Below are 18941 nucleotides of genomic sequence, written 5' to 3' on the forward strand. Positions count from 1 at the left end.
GAGCTCATTCCCAGACAGAAACTGAACTCATAATCTGAAAATCAAATATGGAAGAAGCATTGCCTAGGGTTGCTGCGAGGTATCCAGGGTACACTTGGCAGGATTCTGTTCTGCTTTCATTGCCCTTTATGTACCCACACAAATGTTCACTGAAGATCTAGATTGCAGGAGCAAGTATTTAGAGAAGTAGCCATAAATGAGATTCTTTTGAGTGGATTAAAAAAAAGGATTTCCGGATATCAATCCCACCTTATTCAACCGCATTGTGAAATTAATGTTATCTGTATAGTAGGTAGTGCTAGTAGAACAAAATAATATTGGCACATAAGTTAAAGGACAAGGTTATGTGGAAAGAGAATACAAACAAAAATAATTTCCTAAGACCCAGTCTGTGACATCAATAAAACCATCAACTGTGTTTTTAGACTGAAAATATACCAACTTCTACGAACTGTTGAAGATCTCTGCTTGATAGAAGTCTCCAAATGGTTTACCTATATAATTTTGTTCAGCTACATAACTTCAATTTTTTTCTTCTGAATGGTTGTCATATTTAGCTCTTTCCACAAAAGAAGGGTAATTTGGGAAGGTGGGAAATAAATGCCTTTAGAATTCTTAAAGATCAAACCCAAAGTAACTAGCTGTAGCAAAACCCAGCTTGCTCATCTTTTGCCAGACTGAAAGCAATCATAAAAAAAAACACACACACACACACAAAAGAGATTTCTTTTTATTTCCTCTTCCCTTCCCTTTAGAAGTACTAACAAGTTTTCTCTTCTTACTTAGTCACTAAAGGAGGAAAGTGATAATCCCTTTGAAATTCAGCACTTAACACCTATACGGTAGGTGATAATTGCTGCATTCCAGGAGGATTAGCACAGTGGAACCCACTTTACAGTGAAGTCAGAGCATTCTAAACAGTGAAGTTTTGCGAAAACCATGCCTACCCAGGGATATTTTGTGCTTCCCACTGGTTCTCTGCAGATGAGGATCTTGTAGCTTCAGATGTATTTCCATCACGGCTGCAAAAAGCTGCTGAAAAAATCAACTGGAATTTAAAACATGTCTTCTGATCTAAATAATAGTAATAACAGAGTGAGAGTATTCCGAAAGAAGTACAAACTAGCATCATTCTAGCAGAATAGCTTGCAAAAAGCGCCTCGGCTATCATAGCCTGGCTTTTCTAACAGACAGCAGAATATTTCCATCATCATTAACATTTGGCAGGACTATTGTGAACTAGATATTCACAATAAAAGAGCAGTCTGTAATTTTTTACCATATCAGAACCCAGAGGTCTAAGTGATACTGTCAGATCCTGCAGAGCTATAGGACATGCTTTCTATAACAATGTATATGCCATCACCAAGGGCAAAAAAGTCCCAAAGAAGGCAAGAGTTATAAGTAATGAAATTCACTCAAAAAAAAGCCTAAAAATTTAGGGCTTTTGCTCCACCTAACTCCACCAGCAAAGACACAGGCTCGACCTAAGTTGCAGGTTTCTTCCACTGCCCAGGATCTCCCACAGAGCAGAGGATGGATGTTCTATAACAAGTGGGTTTCCTCTTTGTGATCAAGCCAAGATCCCGGGGGTGTGGAAGACAGTACACCCACATCTCAGGTCTCCTGCCACCAGAACATGGCTAGGAGAAGCATCCAAAGGCCAAAATCACCCTGTACTTCAGAGACTGACCACATTCATTTTGCAATATGCAGCTGGCCATCATTGCCAAGGTTTAGTAAAGCTGATTTCCCAGAGAGAGAAATGTGGCTTTCACTGCATTCATGTATCTTTCTTTCAAATATTTTACTTCTCCATTCATTAGCACTGACTGACCTCCTCTTATTCCTTTTAAATACAGTGTTAAAACAGCTGCCTAATTTGCAGTTCACTTCTCAGGCTAGGCTCAGGACACTGCGATTAGGATGCGGGACGATTTCAAGGCACACAGAATGATGACACATAAAATTGAAGGCACCATTGTCATCCCTTCCTGCTACCATCATTCATTTCTGTCCCTGTTCACTTTTAACAGCAAAGCTGCTGATGAAAACACATGGTGAACTGTTTTGCCAAAATAGACAATACAGAAAAAAAGGGGGGGGGGGGGGACACGACACGTGGGCAGCATTTTTAACCTAGACATTATCCTGTGCAGAAAATGGTCATGCAGAGCTGTACACATGTATCTGTACAGGAATGTGATCGCAATGCCTGGAGGAAACAGAAGAGAGGCAAAATTACCTAAACCAGTCCTACTATCAAAAAAGGCTGTAAATCACAGCCTTACTTGTACAGAAAGAGCATAAACAACAGAGCTGTTTTCGCTGATTAAGGGACCATTTATCTGATTACTTTACCCATCATATTTATGTGATACATTTATTAACACATCACCTAATAAAATATGGGTTTACTTCAAACTTGCTTTTCATTAACTTTCAAGCTGCTGTTATTTCCTCTTTGTGCAGGTATGAAGGCTCCAGATATTGATCCCTGCAGAAGAACAACTCCTTTCGGCATCTCTAACCAAACATTATTTATATTAAAGGATTACAAAAATCAGTAAAATTGTTTATGTTTAAAACTGTTTATGTAAAAACATATATTTCTTTTTTACTCTTCTCTGGAATTTGTGAAGCACACCTGAAGTTTCCGTGCTTCACTGCCATGCGGCCATTGCTAATGAAGAGAGCCTAAATTGAGCAAAGCCGGCAGCTGTAAATGTCAAGATTATGCTCTCCTTATTACTGAGACTCCTTTCCACAAAGCCCTCAATCCTCTGATCATCATATATGGCAAGTGAGCACTTAGGAATGATGTCAAAGAAACTACTTCAACATCGAGGCGACTTTTAAAACCAGGCAACTCTCAAAGTGAAGATAACTCCAAACAGCGAAGCAGATTAAACATGGTGACTGAAGACAGAATTTTCTCCCAGGCAAATTGCCAATATTTTTTTGAAAGGTAAACTCGAGCTTTTAATTAGCATGAACACTCCTCCCTACGAGCATTGCCACTGCCTGGATCGCCTTAAAAAGGAATAAAAATGGAATCCCACAAACTGCATTGTGGAACTTAGACTTCCAACAAGCACAACAGAGAAATTATAAACCATTGCCTGCAAGCAGAGCCATGGAAGTTTAATGTTGGTATAACCAAAGGTGAAGAAATGTTTTTAAAGCAAATAAATAATGCCACAGAGAAGTGAATATAAAGTGAAGCAGAGGTAAAAAAAAAAAAAAACAAACCAACAAACATTTAGCTTGGCAATTTATCCACTTTTGTTACTGGTAGTTTTTATTAATTACTCATTCTTCTGGTTCTGCAAATTAAAATCTTCTCTAAACAAAAGCTATATCAAGGATGATTTAGTATCTTCTGATTTAACTTCCCTTCCTCCCACAGTTCAAAGTGAAGTGAGAGTTATCCTCAGCCTGGCCTGTTATGGCAGGCAATGGTCCAAATCAAGAAAACTGGGTCAAGCATCTTTTAAAACCAGTATTATATGCTTTAGCAAGCATAGTTATCTGCTTGTTTCTAATACAATACTGTTTCACACTTAAGATTTTGAATAATAATTTCTTCGAAGAGTGGAAAATGAGATACATTAATAATGAAAATAATTTTGATCCACTTCTCTAAAATGATGTCTATAACATTATTATCTTCTTTTTTCTTTTTCTTCCTTTTTTTTTTTTTTTTTTCCCCCAATTTATATGTCCATTGCATCATTTTATAGTTATTAGAAGCTACTCCAGGGCATATGTTGTGCTGGTGTACAGCGACTTCTCTGGTAGTGGAAATCATTCAGCCTGTGGACTTGTGAATTGCAAAACACCCACGGCTCAGCAAATCCTCTTACGACACATGTCACGTTGTATCTTATTGCTTCAATGCAACCCTTGCACTCCTACCGTATCACCAGTAGCAAAACACTTAAGTGCAGATGGGCCGAGCACCGCTGACATCACACACCCTGGAATGCATCCCTGCTCCCATCCCCAGCTATTAAAAGCACAGGGCATTTCTCTCTGAGCTTGGGATGAGCGTTTACATTTCATACTGAAGCGTTCACAGGGGTGTCTAAATTTTGTTTCAGGGAGGCTGTGTGGATTTAGCAATTCCCGGCACTGTTTTGTAGGTGTTTAAAATCACCTCGAGTTTTCAGAGTGACTCATTTGCATGGTGAGAGTGCCAAGGAGTTCCTACATCAAGCATTCTTGGGAGGTGCCTGCCCAATAGCAGTGGGTACAACCACTGCTCTAATCACTGTTGAAATCATTGATAGTGCTGTCTATCCACACTATGACAGACAAAAGCTGAAATGTATTAAACATAGCAATCCATCATCCTGCAGATGGGAAGCAGGAGCCAACAGAGTTCAGAGGGAGCGACTCCTGCTGCTAACAATGGCTGAAGTACTGACAGTTCACCACTCCTCCTTGCTCCTCACCGGGCTCTTCTCCCAGCTTCCCAAGAGCGATAAATGAACAAACAGCCCACTGAAGAAGAAGGCTTTAAACACTGTAGACTTGCTGATAGCTATTATTCCAACTCAGAATGCCTATAAGCAAGCTTAACAAGACACTGGTTCTCTTCTTCAAAAAACAATAATTAACAAAAATAAGGAACTGTGAATGCAAATAAATAAGAACTAAAAAAACTCCCACCAAACTTAAAACTGTTAGGTGTGTAAACCTCATCTGAATATATATGAGAAGCTTACAACCTAAATATCAAACACTGGCAGCGGGAGACAAGCTGCAAAGAAGAGTGCTCCAAATGAAGAAGTAATTTTTGTGGAATGCATCATTATTTTAACATGAAGGCTACAAAGCTTTAAAGTGGAGAGGAATGAATAGTGGACTTTTAAAGAAAATTAAGTCCAGAGCAAAGTAATGCTATTTATAAAAGTTGATTTTTCTTTCCTGATTTGTTTCTTGTAGGACACATGAGTCACACTATATAGCCAAAGGAAAAACTGCAACTGCTAACACCACATTAGTAAAGTATAAAAGGGAAAGACACTTTTCTTAGCATTTCAGCCTTGTCATTTCCAATTTTCTGCTCTTTGGACATGCTTGTATTCAAATTCTGGAACATCTATTCAGCATATCAATCCTAATTAGACAATCTGGGTCTGGAAAGGATGAGAGCTGGGTCATTTGCATAATTTAATCATAAATACTCAGTGATACATATTTCCAAATGCATTTGTACAATTATCTTTTCATCCTTGGGGCAATGGTATTAATATGATTAGGCAATATTTCTGGAAAAAACAGACAAGTATGCACTCTTTTTAACTGCAGCTTAGGGCAATATGAAAAATTAATTAATTTCTGAAGAAAATCAATTTCTGTACGTGACCACATTAGACATTGCTAAACCAAGACACAGAGTCCTTTCTCAATCAGAACATTTTATCATTCTTTTCCAAGTTCTGATTGTTATATGAATGCTTCAATAATAAAACTGTTAGATTATTTAAATTATCTTAATACATAGGCATGGGAAAGTGACTATTTCTTTTTCTTGTTACCCTGACAGACATTGTGTTTAAAAAAAATGTATTGTTTGACCAGTCAATAGGAAACCTTAGCATTTGGTCTGAACTCATCTTATGTGATCTTTTATTAATGCACATTATGTCGACTGAATTCAAGGACAGCAGGAAATAATTCAACTCTGAAAAGTACAGATTAAAAAAAAAAATAAAATAGAACCACTCTAACCTAAAGTATTTTAGAATATAAGGCTGCTTCCTTGTTTGTTTTGCTACAAAGAATTAGCTAAGTTGTTCCTTCAACAGAAGCATACTCATTACAAAAATGTTGTGACATATGTGGGATACAGCCAAGCACCCAGGTGGCTAATCTCATTTTTAGAAGAAAGATACTGCTTTGTATGTTAATTGGTGAAAAAAAGAAAATATTACATTTATGTTTTTATATGTACTGTCTTTATTTCTTCTCAATCAACAGAAAAAAGTAGAAATTACTGCATGCAAATGTTCAATATTCATTTAATTTGCATGAAGGTGCTTGAACAATTTTTTTATTCTAACAAGCTCATTTTTCATGCGTTTTGTCTTTCATCCTAATCTAGCATCTGTCATTCCTTTTTGAAGTTATTATCGGCCCAATTCCCTCTTGGACATGGTTGCTGGGTGACCGGTATCTTAGCACCCACTTTGACAGGAACAGATGTGAATCTGATCAAGAGATTTCCCATGAGTACCTGAAATCACAAACAACTTTCGGGAAAAACAAACAGCCATGCTGTCATCGTCCCTCTCTCGCCTTCCTTCCCATCCCTTCCCCCACTCTTCCCCCCCCAAAAAAAAGAGTATGAAGAAGTTGAGGCAGAGTTATCCAGCATCATTAAAATGCATTATTATTATTGGGCAGGTGAGCTCCCCAAAAATCTTTTGAGCAATTTCTGCCTTCAAACAGCAATTCTCAGCTTTAGGTTTTAATAACCACCCTTTGAATACTTCCAAAGATGACTCTTTGCTTCTAAGGTCACCATCTTCTAAATGTTCCCACGTTGAACTTGTTTTCATCACATGAATGCTCTCATTTAAATCAATGGGATTACTCGTGTAAGCAAATTTCACATGCATACAAGCACCCGCCAGTTGTTTTATAAACACCTAACTAACATTTTGATTACAAATAATGTCCTTTGATCGTTCCCACACTTGGTTGCCAGTATCTGTGAAACTCCCGCTTATGAAAATTTTGCTAGCTATGCCATGTGGGTACCAATACTGACAATATTTAAGGATTTGCATAATTTTCTTGTTATAAATTGTCCAACTGAGATGCTATAGGCAACAGGGCTCCTTAAACAAAGCAAAGTTTCCTCCCTGCTTGCAGAATTAAGACTTTTACATGCAACCCACTATCACAGTGATTTTATTTGTTGCTGCACATATGATACAGAAAAATAAGGCACCTGGGAATTACAGCTGACTGCCTCTGAAGTAAACTTAGAACCAGAAAAAGCATAGGTGAGAATTTCCAAATATGAATGAATTTCTCAAAAAGCAAAACAAACTATTTCACTCCAGTCTTTCTCTATGCTGACACATAACCCATGCCTGGGATTTGCAAGTTAGTGTTTAATGGAGAAGTAATCAGAAAAACTCAGTCTTATGTTCTAACAGTAACTTCTTTTATCTACATATGGGAACTAACCCTGGAAAAGAGATGATTAAAGGAGATCTAGGTAATCCATTATTTCAGGTATATAATAAAGACACAAACACCTTCTTCCCATCCAGCATCTCTGCCACAAGAATCTCACTCCCACATCAAACTCCAAAGCAAAGTTTAATTCTTCTTGCTTTCCCAGGCACTACTTTAAACACAGAATTACTTAGAAAAGAGAAAGGAAACATTTGTGCTCTGAAAACTGAAAATTTGATCATACATATGTAAACTTATTAGGCTGCATGTAACAGTGACACTGGGTAAATTTGCTTTAACATGCTGTCAACCAGCCTTTCACTTTTGTCTCTTCACTGCTACTCTTCAGCATGTTCCCAGCCCCATAGCCTCAGGGCTCTTGTCCATACTGCTACTGCTAGGATTAGCGACTGCTGCTTCCAACCAAGAATCCTCTGTATTTGAACTTTTCACAACACCTCATAAAATGGGGCTTCAATGAAGAATTGTAAATTTTCATAGTAATTTTCTTCAAAAATCAAGAGAGTTGTGTGAGGGGAATAAAATAAACAGGAAGAGGGGAAAGGGAGAGTTCGCATTTCAGAACCCAAGGATCTGAATTTATTCCTTCATTCAGAGTTGTTGTTGGTTTATTATTAAAGAAATAACAAATTACATTTTTCCACTCTAGTTTAGAGGCAAAGAAAATTTAAGACAAACATTTCAATCACAATAAAGCATTCATTGCCACTGCAGCTGATCTTGAAGATTTCCCATATTTACCACTGAAATAAAAAAGCAGCCAAATTGTTTTACTGGTAAGTCAAAAAAGCATTAGAATTGTCTGATATAAACTTATTCAGGATACAGTAAAATTAATGCATCTTCTACCCAACTTAGGAACAACAGAACTACAAACAAAAAGCCAAACAAGTAAGTGCTTAAGAAAAACATTTAAGTGCCCGAATGCAACTGGACCTCTACCTTCCATTAAAAACAATTTGGGAACAAAACCATCTACCCACTCAGGATATCAGCATCACACAGTAGTCAAACCTGTTGATGACATCAACAAAAAACTGAATCACTAAAAGCATAAGGTTGACTTGGAGAAAGACAAAAAAAAAAAAGCTTAGGGATCAATATGACCACTTCGTTGAGGCGAAGGAGGAAGGGACATTATGTACGCATTTATTATAAATACATAATGGTGGTAAGTAATCACCATTCAGAAGACTTGCCCTTCAGTCTGCCAGTCAAAGTAAGTGCAGGCTGTGAACAACAGCCCTATGATAACATCTCACAAAACAGTTTGATTGTCCAGACTAGCAAAGTCTGGCTTAATACAAACTGTACAGAAAAATGAATCTGTGTGAAAAGCAAGCAAGTGGAGTAAATAAATACTTTCTTAGTTGATGTGATACAATATTATTCTAATCTCTCCCCTTCCAATCCTTTTTGCCTCAGCCAAAAAAGGGACTACAAACTCAGGATGAGGTGACAGTGGGAGCAGTAATACCACACAAAAGCCTCCTCTGCCACATTCACATTGAAGAGGAGAAAGTCTAGAGCCAGGGATCATTAGATGGGCTGTTTAGCACAATCTAAAGTGTTAAGATGGTGTATAAAGAGAAAAGCAATCTATACTAGATGAGTAGTATCCAAATCTGTCACTCATTCACTAGAAACAGGCAGGCTTATGCAGGCACTTAACGCCAGTTTCAGCACTGAAAATGTCATTAAAGGATGGGAAAAATTTCCTGAGAATAGGAAATGGTTTCCACGAGAAGGCGGAAGTGGAGCCTGGAAGGTTTGCAAAGCCTCTGTGGCATAGTAATTGCTGAGGCAGGCTTAAGTTGAACAGAACACTCAAGTTTGTTAAATAAATAAAAATGCAAGCTAATTCAAATTTTTATGTAATTCTACAGACATATAGTTTGAGGTATTCAAGTGTTCTAAAGAACCCTTCCCTGTCCTTAGGGCCCACTGTTTCAACTCAGCTGGCATACTCCACCTTGGCACTACACTGGCAGAAGCATTTGGCTGCCTTATGTGCCAAAACACCTCACTCTAGTGAGATGCTGTGCTAAGCACTCACTGGTGAGTATTTAGGCTTCTAGCTCAAACCAAAGTATTGAAAGAGGAAAACCTTAATAGATCCTACTCACTACCTAAATTGCTTCCAAGAGGAGGTCTGAACCCAGAACTTCAATGTCCCAAATGTTTAGTCTAATTGAGGAAGGACAAACGTCATCTTGGAGGAAAAAAGAAAGGAGTAATGGTGTCTACTTGTAAATTGTCTCATTGAGTAACCCTTTTTGAACCTTGAGCCACCATGTCCCTGGTGAGCAGCCTAATGACCCATCTGCAGGCTCCTCTCTTCTCTATAGCCCATACAACATTGTCTACAACTACTCCCTCCTCTGTCACTATGTATACATTTCACATGCAGGAAAACCAAGCCTAGGTTATTAAAGCCAGGGGAGAGTTCACCATTTGAAGACCTAGCCCATACCAAACAAATACAATAATTTAAACTTTTTGCAGCTTAATTATATTGAGAAACCATTAGGCATTTTAAAGAATTAGAACACTGAACTGTTAAATATTAGGCACATGACCCATACCTAATGTAAAGTAAGTTTCTAAAAATGTCCTCAGAAAAATTTAGTAGAAAAACAGGTGTAGGAGACAATTCAAATGTGACCCATAAGGCCCCAGTATTTAGAAATGAATTTGGATCAGTTCATTCCTTTCCCCTGGGGTAACTTGTATAAATGTAATTCTATGGTTTCATAAAACCAGGTCAAGTTTCTGTCCCTTGAGGTCCTTTGGCAATTTGAAGCATGGCAGCACTTTTTCCTGGCTACAAGTTCAGATCTGCATGCGTTCTGGATTTGTGAAAGGAAATGATTAGCCAAGCTGAAAAGATAGACCTACCCTGATTACAGCACACCTTCACAGAGAAAACCACTTAAGGGGGTGAAACACGATTTCACAAAACAGTACTTAGAATTACTTGGCTCTTTGCATTCAAGCTGATGAAAACGCGTTCATTTTTCACCTTGAAAAAAATAAGTATTTTTCTTTCATCAGCTGGCACACCAAATAAAAGAGCAGACAACCTTATCACATAACGATGCCAGCAGTTTTATCTGACAATAACCTTCTCCTCTAATGTCAAAATGTTTTACTCATGTAGTACTCATATAGTACTTGGAGTATTTATGAATACATGTATGCTTCATGATGCATTTCTTAATTATTACTTTATTACCTCTCATTCTATTGTTGTATTATTTTAATTTCAGTAACAGAAACTGTACAATAAGATGCAATGAGACAAAAATCATAGAAGAGGTCAGCAGAAAAGATGAAACCTGTACTTGGCAGACCTACACCAGCAAAAGCTGACCAGCAGAAAACTAAATGCCATGGAGAGTCCACTCCTCCAAGAACACCCTGAAAGCACTGTTTAACATCATGCCTGTCCCACACGCTGTGTACCAGGGCCTGAACTTCAGTGCAATGAGGCCAGAGTGCTAGTGGGTCAAGTCTGACCACTCAACTGAGTAACACAAATCCAACCATATGGGCAACATGCTCCTTCTGGGTCTACTAAATCCTCCCCAGTCTATGTAAAGGGTATATTGGCCAGCTCCACGCAAACATCTTCTAATCCGTTCCTGTAAGTCCATCTGCAGGCCAAAGGACAGGAGGCACCAAGGACTGTCCCATCTCAGCCCTCAGGCAACCTCATCTATGTCAGGACCTCTCCAAGGGACAGACTCCCATAGGGAAGCCTTTAACAATAAAGTGCGGAAGAAGCGTAGCAGACAAAAAAAACAACAAATAGGATCTTTAACTTTCTTACTGTTCGTAAATCTGAGCTCTACACTCTGAAGGTGGACTGCTTATTTTGAAGATAATTCCACCCTCTCCTCCACTCTACTGGGATGATGCCAGAGAAGCTCTGAACGGTAAAATCTGTTGAAAGTTTATTAATTCTTGGCCACATCCCACCTGTCGTACCTTGAGGTGGCCTCAAGCCAACCCAACAGCTGTGCCTATACCCAAACATCCTGACTAAAAACCTCATTGATGCCCTCCACAGGAAAAGTTATGACTCCTTCCTTACACATTTTGCATATGTGCTCCTGCAACTGCTACATGCTGTTATATTAGTACTTCTAATACATTTTCCTCACAGCTTCTCAAAAAAGTAATTTATATATAGCTATACTTCAAACTGTAAATTGCTGTAGCAGAAGCTTCACTTTCTACTACTATCTTTATTTTTAACAAAGTATTTCAGGAGAAATTAATATTGAAGGGAATCAGTAGAATCATAAGCAATCTACAATATCCAATAATGTAAGACAAAATAATTTACTTGCATTTCATGGTTAATTTTAATTCAGCTTGTTAAATGCTACGAATATAATCTCTAAAAAAAAAAAACACACAAAAAACCCCACCAAACAAACAAACAAACAACACCAAAAAACAACACCAGCACACAAAAAACAAGTGGCCTGTTTTGAGTTAGAACAATATACAATAAAATTTGCAAGAGAATCACAGCATTGTATCAGTCCTTATTATACTCTTAATACCACCTGAGGTATTTTCCTTCCCCCTCCTTTTTCTATTTTAAGCGGAAATTTAAGGAAACAGAAAACAATTGGAAAATGGTTACATTTACTTCCCACCAAACTATCAGTATCAGAACTAAAACGTGAAAAGTGACAGCCATGGCACACATCTTGGAAGTGCCCACTCCCTGCAAAAAGAGATAGGCTGCTTCTGTTCTACAAGAATGAATACAAAAAAATCCCAGCAGAGTGGTATGAATACAGCAGTTTTACCAAATTCTGATACACAGTTCTGCCGAGACGTTGCCCTGATTTCCTAAAATTAATTAATACAAAATATGACAATACTCACAAGAATATAAGAAAGCATCATTAATCTATTTTATGCAACAAGTGTTAATTTACAGGACACAAAACCTAAAGCAATTTTCAATGCTTTCAGACTGTCCCTAAAAATGCAAGAAAATACACAACAAGACAGCTTTCTGCCAAAGATGTCAACTGATTCCTTTATAGCTCTTCCAAATATATTTTGCATATGCTTCGTTTAAAAGATGTATGGTGGCTACAGAAAGCAACAGGACTATCCACATTTTTAAAGTTAAGCATACAGTTTAAAACCGCAGTACTATTATTTGAATGCAAATAAGCTAAGACCTACAGGTCTACAGGTCTAAAACCTTCTTCAACAAAGGTTTTTACAGCAAACCAGGAGACTGGAAACAAACTCAATACTTTGCAAGTGCAGGTAACACTGGAATATATTAAAACATAATGTAAAACCAATTAAAACGTTTAGTTTATATTTCTACTATATTTGGGAAAATATAATTCAAAAAGAATAGCTGTAATAGTATTTTTGAAGAATGCTCAAACTATTAATAAGCCCTGACTATATTTATCACCAATATAATGTAATGTATTTTTGTACGTCTTTTAAAAATTCAGTACCTATAACCTGAAAGCTGTATTTTTTTTTGTCCCATACATAAAATCATGATCTAGCTCTTTATTTAAAAATAAATAAATTAATTAGTAAGTATGAGAATAATATGAAATCAAGGTTACAAAGGAAGTAATTAAATAGTACTAAGTATATATTTATACATCACCTTTTCCCTTTATAGTTTACTTTATATGCCTACTTTATTTTTGATCCCTTACAATTGTTTAATGTAAGATAATAAAGCAAAGCAATTCCAAAATGTAAGATTTAAAAATAATTTCTATCATAGACACATTTGTAAATACAAGCATATTCTCAGACATGTCCTGAACAGCTTTTGGTCCAAATGTGAAGTATCTACTATCTGTTCTCAGTATGGTATCATTAACAAGTACTCTAACATGAACGTTATTCAGAGTTATGAACTTCAAACATGACACTGTAATGTTACAAATATATTTTAGCTGTCAATTATGCTAAAATATTTGCAGCAGCCCAGTTACTCCCCTTCACCCCAGTCCCATCCATTTTCAATTTGTATCTCTAATTCTTTTAGCCAGGTATGCACATCTATGTATGGCCCTTTCAGTCAGTCATACAATCTAAGGAACAATTTAAACAATGAAAATAAATGTTTAATACTAAAGATGCATTTTTTCAATATTTTTAATATTGCATAAAATTAGAACATGACTAAGAAAACTAGCCTGAAAGCATAGCTTGAACTCAGGCTTGCTTTGGATCATAAGGCAGAATTAGGCAGAATTTAGCCATGTGACTAATTTAGAGAATAATTCTACAAATTCTAAGTATTAATAACATTTCATGACCAAATCATCCTTTCATTTTAATGGAAAAAGAACATCCAGTTACTTTGGCAAGGTGCACCAGGAAATTTTAATTGCATCTGTTCCACTGTTTCTGGACTGCGGCTAATTTCAGCCTTCCAATGAACGTAAAATCCCACTGTTTGGTATTTATAACAAACAAAAAAAAAATGTTCTTTTTTCATACTGAAATAACTTTCTTCTTCATAAGGATGATGGCAAAGTATATGGGATGCAAAGAAAATATCTAAACTAGTTCCAGAGCCAAGAAGGTAACTTTAAACAGAACAGCGACCACGAAGTTATGTGGATATCACCCACATCAGTATCCTCAGAGGAGTATACTCAATACATCAGACCATTTTATTACATCAAAATCATAACATTAAGACTATTAAAAAAACAGTTTAGAATCCTTTAGAAAGTTTCAATTTATTCCTAATAAACTCTTTGGAAACACACAATTTACAAGATCTTTCCATACAACTCTGCAAATTGTATGGTGTATATTCATACACCTGCCACAGGAGGATGTTGACTGTAAATGCAATTATCACAAAACACTGTTTAAAGCAACAGGAACCGAATGACATTTTGTGATGCATTTCCTCAATCATTACTCATGCAATCAGTTTCATAAGTTTTGGTGAATGTATCTTGAACTGCCGTTTAGTATCCTTTCAGTTCAATCTTCCATCTCTAAAAAGGACCAATGGAAAATCACAAGAGGGAATGCCAGTATCCCATCTTTACAGACTTATCCTTCCAAGCTCATGGCTATCAGTGATTTAGAGTAAAGAATTCCCAATTAGGCTGTAACTCTATGGCCAAAAGCTGATCCTTCCTCGTACAAAATTCAGTGACAGCACTTTTCTATTTCATGCTATCAAAAATAACACTACTACCCTTTTTTTTTCTTCCATTAAAAAAAAAAAAAAAAAGTTTAAAACGGTTCACAGTTTTTCACAGCTAATGCTAAAATTCCATATTTAATAGATTACACTTCAATGTTCTGCACTGCTTGTGAAATGAAACATCAGCACTTGTTAGGAGATACCCCCGGCTGAGCACCGTGTCAGATAAATAAGCAGAACATAGTGGGTTAAGGATAGAGTTACTCCTTGAAGCAACCTGTAGTTTATCATTTCAAGTCACAGACATACCTTGATTCTAAATAGAAAGATTTTGGGGTTATGTTTCAGGATTTTTGAAAATAATTTACATGAGCATGGAAAAAGATAAATTCTTCCTTAATGCACACTAGGGAAATTATCTATATATGAATTAACTCTCTGGATCATAATAGCTTTTTGCAGATGACTCTTCAGCTCTATCATTTAAATACGTATTTAGGCAACTAAAAATTTACTGTCAATTCACATTATGTTAGTCCATATTATGGCGCTGTTACTGTATGCACATTTAAAGATTATTGAAAAAATTACTGTTCATGTGCAGTATATAATTTGCAAAAGGTTAATAACTATTTTAAAACAATGAATGAAATTAAAATATAATGCAAAGCAGATGCCCCAAATGCTATTTTTAAAACAAAACATATTTAAGTTATAAAAGAACAAAGAGGATCTAAACCCAGTCCTGTTGCTTAAAAGCAGACAGGCACTGTGGTTGTCTCAGACTTTCAGTTCACTGGCACATAGAATTTTGATAAAACTTGGTAGTTTCTGACTACTCCCTCTGCTATCCTGCAGCTAGAAATGAATTTTTACAGATTAACTTGCAAAGCTCTTCCATGAAGAGGCAACACTGGCAATGCTGAGAGATTTACCTGTACCAGACCAGCAGAGGTTGCAGAAATAATTTAATATATCTACAATTTAGCTCAAAAGGAAAATATTAAAATTCAATCCAGTGTATGACAATTCTCTGCTTCATATGCAATTCACTTTAGGTGATGAATCACGGCAATAGGCAAAAACAGCTGGCTGGAACGATCTAGTAACAGGAGAAAACAAGAAATACTAAATGGCAGTCAAACAAAATTATCATTTCCAACAAACATTCAGAATACACTTCAGGTTACAAAAAGTGAGGCAGACAAGTGGTAAATAAGATTACTTTAAGTGCATTTTGGTTTCCCTTGCTGAAGAATTGCTGGGAGGAGCAATCACGGGTGTGGGAACAGCCAGAGGCCCCCCAGGCACCCGCCCATAGGGGGCATGCTGTGGGGAGACCACTCCTAGCAAGCCCCCAGGATCCCAGCCCCATATAGCACTCCTAAGCTCCAAAACAAGAGAGGAGGCCTGAAATCAAACTGAGCATTTGAACATATAGCAGTGGTTTGTGGACAAAGCTATCTGCTGTGCTTTCACAGTCTGCTCTCCTAAGTAAAGTTCACACAAAACTGCCAACAGAACTGAGCGTTTTTGTATCAACTACAGCTGCCAATAAAAGGTTTCTGGAAAAAAAAAAAAAAAAAAAAAAAAAAGTCCACAAAACTTAGCCAATACACGTAGCTATAAGACAAAGCAGAAGTTAATCAAACTGAAAACTTCAGGAAAATTATGTGAAGTGACCAGGGAAAAATGCCTGTCACTTGCAGTCCCTCACATCCCTGCTCAGAACAGCACCGGCAGCATCGCACAACGGACAACGAACATTCACCGGGGAGAAGTATTCCCTTCCTCAAGTATTGGATACTGGGCTACTGCCAGGGACTAAGTATCAGATTAATGGGATAAACAGTCTGTTCTGTTGTAATAAGGATGGTCCAAAGATCTCAGCTTCTAATTTGTAATATTTACCGATAAATAAATACCATAAGATGGATATTAAAGTTCTGTTATTGCAGGTGGCTGGAATATTTTAGGGTTTTTTAAGTATGAGGAAGCCACCTCCAAACCTTTTAATCCTTCTTTATAGTTACTATAATTTATCCTCTGGCCTTCTAGAAGTGGTCTTTGCTTGTAAAACCTACCATATTTCTGCAAATTATATTTTAGTAATCTGTGGCAAGAAGGAAGGTCATCAATATAAACCACAAATACTGTGTATTTGACATTCCTGCCAGCTGCACTTGCTGATCTGTTCATTTAAAATATCTATGATCTGTACTAACCTATCTGGGTGAGATACTCCTTTAATTAATACAAACATTAAAAAAAAACAACCTATGACAGTGTGCAATATTCAGTCAATAGGCACATGCTAGGTCCACATAATTTGAGAAAAGCAGAAGCTAGCAAAGAGAAACTGCGTAACTGCCATGTAAGCCAGGCTTTGAAAATTGTTTTGTGTTCAGCATCTTTCCCCTTCATACTCAAAAATCAGTTAGGTTGTTTTCCAGCATTTGTAAATAGCTTCCAAACTGTGCAAATAGTTCTCCGCTTTAAGTATGAATGTCAATGAACTCATTCAAAATCATCTTCAAATGCCAGAAAAGATTAACATATCCTGGCCACAGGAGGGAGGTCAGAAGAAGGCACACGCTTTTAGGCTTTACTGGGGTGGGCATGATCCAAAGCCAGCCTAAGCGTATGGGAAAACTTCACGAAGGGACACAGCATGGTAAAATTCCACGACAAGTGCTCGAAACACAAGAGACCAGAAACAATCTGGGATCAATAGCTTCCAGGTCATTAATCCTAGGCAGGTGACATCCAGTGCACAGTTCACTACTCTCTTTCATGCACACATTCAAGAAATCTGACTCGACTGGCATCTAGTAGCTTTATATATTTTCCATGTTTTGCCTTTATCCTTCCCTTATTTGTTTGGCATATGGCTTTCTAGCATCCCATTAATGTCAAACCGTTTAATCGGAATGTAAGCTAAATGCACACTTTGCTATTTCCTGGATTTCTCTTTGGTGACCAGTGCTTTTTATGAGGAAAATAAAAGCAAAGGTCAGTACGACCAGAAAAGAAAAGTCATCTCCCATAACGGAAGCTTGTTTTTTCCAGTGAACTGATACAGAAGCCTAATTTAGAAAAAGGTCCTTTAGTATCATGTTATTATTAGTAGTATCACAAATAAACACAGAAACCAATTCACTTTACAGACCTCCACATTAAGCATTCAATAGAAAATCCCTTGGTGTTTTATTGATTTTTGTTGTATTGATTTTTTTAAATAGCAATATCACAGTTAAAATGTATCATTTTGGTGAAATACGTCTAAAACTTTTCCATCTCCAAATAAGTTATTATAAATTATTTCCACAGCAACTGGCAACTAACGATTCAATCCATTTAAAGTACAACAAAGTAATGGCTTTATTTGGATGCCTTTTTTGATTAAATAACGTATTAACCTTGATGAAGCTTTCCAAAAAGGGATTAGCGTATTCGAGTGCATCAGCTGATTATGAGACAAATATAACTGGTTCAAAAATTTTGATTCTGATGAGTCTAACAATTTAGCCGCTAGGATGGAGTTGGCTCTTACAGCTTCCATCTCAAACAGCAAGTGTCCACCCAGGATACAGACAGACATCACCAGGCTAAAGTACGCAGTAACTCTGAGTGTGGAAAGGTCACTTCAATCACTAAACCAAGTAGATCAAAATATCCTATGTAATTACTGTAACATCAAGAATAATTAAAAATAATTAATTTGTAAGGAAAGAGGAATCCGAATGAAACATATTGGAATGGAAAACCAGAAAGTAAACCCAGTTCTATCTTCTGATAATATCATGCAGTTTGACCAAAACTCACTGATCCACTTTTTTTTATTATTCTATACTGTAATAATACATTTTGCATACTTATTGTATATCCTTTGCAGCAAGTTATTTGCTTAATGGATGTATAAATAAGTCTACTACAATTACGCTTTTTAAGGGTCAAATTCTCTCCACTTCTGAACCCACTACTGTAATTTCCACAACGCTGGATGGTAACACAGACCTGAGAAACAGCTGAAACACGGCCGATTCTGTGCTGTTGACATAATCAACCCATGTTACAACCGGGCTGCCAGACCCTTTTATAAACCCTGCCAAGTTCAGGACTGGTGTCTCCATAGTCCACCCCCCACATACCTCCCAAAAAAGTTCCTCTGTTTTTTAATTTCACATGTTACGATTCACAAAGTGTGACTGTGGCAAAGTAAAACTTCCATCAGTTTATTTTAAGGACCAAATCCGAGTTGTTACAAGTTGCACACCACACAACCCTCCCACCCCCAATCGTCTAGGACCAGCTATTAATATTCATGTTGATTCCACATGAAACATGAGAGTCACCCGAGCAGCTACAGTTATGTCAGCGCTTGGAAGTCCAAGCTGTTTTGTCCTGCTGCCCTGAATATTCAGGAACTTCAACAATCCATCTAGCAACAGCTACTGCAGGGTGAGAGCTCTGCTTCGCCCTGCTCTATGCTAATGAGCCCAAACTACCCAAGCTAACGCGGGCCGGGGCTGGAGGGAGTATC

The 18941-nt window shown here is 37.2% G+C and overlaps 1 protein-coding gene across 1 annotated transcript in view; it reads right to left on the minus strand.

The window, feature by feature from the left end:
* DACH1 (dachshund family transcription factor 1) overlaps window positions 1–18941 on the minus strand; it is a 336491-nt gene that overhangs the window by 299401 nt on the left and 18149 nt on the right. The window lies entirely within an intron of this gene.

This window comes from Chaetura pelagica, unplaced genomic scaffold (genome assembly GCF_000747805.2).
Source record: "Chaetura pelagica isolate M959 unplaced genomic scaffold, ChaPel_1.0 scaffold106, whole genome shotgun sequence".
NCBI classification, from domain to species: Eukaryota; Metazoa; Chordata; class Aves; order Apodiformes; family Apodidae; genus Chaetura; species Chaetura pelagica.